The sequence below is a fragment of the Empidonax traillii genome, unplaced genomic scaffold (genome assembly GCF_003031625.1).
Source record: "Empidonax traillii isolate 1590-97213 ecotype Southwest subspecies unplaced genomic scaffold, ASM303162v1 scaffold3897:size34139, whole genome shotgun sequence".
Classification (NCBI taxonomy): domain Eukaryota; kingdom Metazoa; phylum Chordata; class Aves; order Passeriformes; family Tyrannidae; genus Empidonax; species Empidonax traillii.
In genome coordinates, this window is record NW_020959090.1 from 20,509 (window position 1) to 21,886 (window position 1,378).

Consider the following 1,378-nt stretch of genomic DNA (forward strand, 5'->3'; position numbering starts at 1 on the left):
GGAGCAACTCAGAGAAATGGGGATCATGCTGGAAGCAACTGGGAGTAACTGGGCAGGACTGGGTGCATCCTGCAGCCACCTGGGCCATCCTGGGACTGGCTGTAACCATACTGGGAATGACTGGGATCAACTGAGGAGCAACTGGGACCATGCCTGGGACAACTGGGAGCAAGAGGCAGTGACTGGGTCTATACTGGGGGAAACTGGGTGTGACTGGGAACCTGCTGGGAGAGACTGGGATCATACTGGCAGTGACTGGGACTACGCCAGGGGCAACTGGGTGCAACTGGGACCACACTGGGAGGAAAAGGAAGCAAATGGGACCATGCTGGGGGCAACTGGGATCATACTGAGAGGGACTGGGATCACACTGGCAGGGACAAAGAGCAGGCTGGGGGCAACTGGGACCATGGTGGGGGCAACTGGGACATACTGGAAGCAACTGAAACAATGTTTAAGGTGACTGGGCCAAACTGGGAGTGACTGGGACCACACTGAGGGTGACTGGGAGTGGTTGTCAGCAACTGGGATCATGCTGGAAGTAACTGGGAATGACTGGGACCATGCTGGGGGAGACTGGGATCATACTGGGAGTGACTGGAACCAGTGACTGCAATAATACTGGGAGCATCTGGGAGTGACTGGCATCATACTGGGGCTGATGGGAGCAATTGGGACCATGCAGGGAGTAAATAGCATCATACTGGAAGTGACTGGTTTCATACTGGGAGCAAGTGGAACCACACTGGAGGGAACTGGGATCATACTGGGAGTGACTGGAAGGAACTGGCAGGATACTGGGTTCATTTTAGGAATGGCAGGAAGTGACTGGGATCATCCTGGAGGTGACTGGGGCCATACTGGGAGTTACTGGGCTCTGGGAAGCTCAGGATGGGCAGGGCAACCCCCCCTCCCGCTGCTCTGCATTCCCAAAATCCTTGTTCCCAGTTCCCACTCTGGCCCTGACCAGCAGATCTGCTCCACGATCCCATTCCCTGGGGGCACTTCCCTGCCCTCTCCCCACCTTCCTGCTGCTGGAAATCAGCACTTTGGAGCCTCATCCCATTGTTTGCTCCTGCTCTGCCCTATTATTATTGGGATCCCCTTGCACCCCTTTTTCCCAGGCACTGGGACCCCCTGCCAGGCCATTCCCGGTTTTCCAGCCTCCAGACCCCCCTTTCTTTGATTACTGGGGGCACAGGATTCTCCCAGTTTTCCCAAAATTAAGGACACAGAGCATTCCCAATTTTCCTAGTTTGGGTCTGGAGGCACAGGATTCTCCTGATTATCTAAAAATTAAGAATGAGACTCAGAGCACTCCCAGTTTTCCCAAAATTAGGGAATGGGACATGGAACATTGCCAGTTTTCCCCATTTGG

At 54.5% G+C, this 1,378-nt stretch overlaps 1 protein-coding gene and 1 pseudogene across 1 annotated transcript in view; one reads left to right on the top strand and one right to left on the bottom strand.

Annotated features, from left to right (window-relative positions):
• LOC114072767 (zinc finger protein 2-like) overlaps positions 1-1,378 on the bottom strand; it is a gene marked incomplete at its 5' end in the record, with an annotated part of 18,218 nt that overhangs the window by 4,656 nt on the left and 12,184 nt on the right. The gene's annotated exons all lie outside the window — the stretch shown is intronic.
• LOC114072766 overlaps positions 1-1,378 on the top strand; it is a 13,107-nt pseudogene that overhangs the window by 526 nt on the left and 11,203 nt on the right.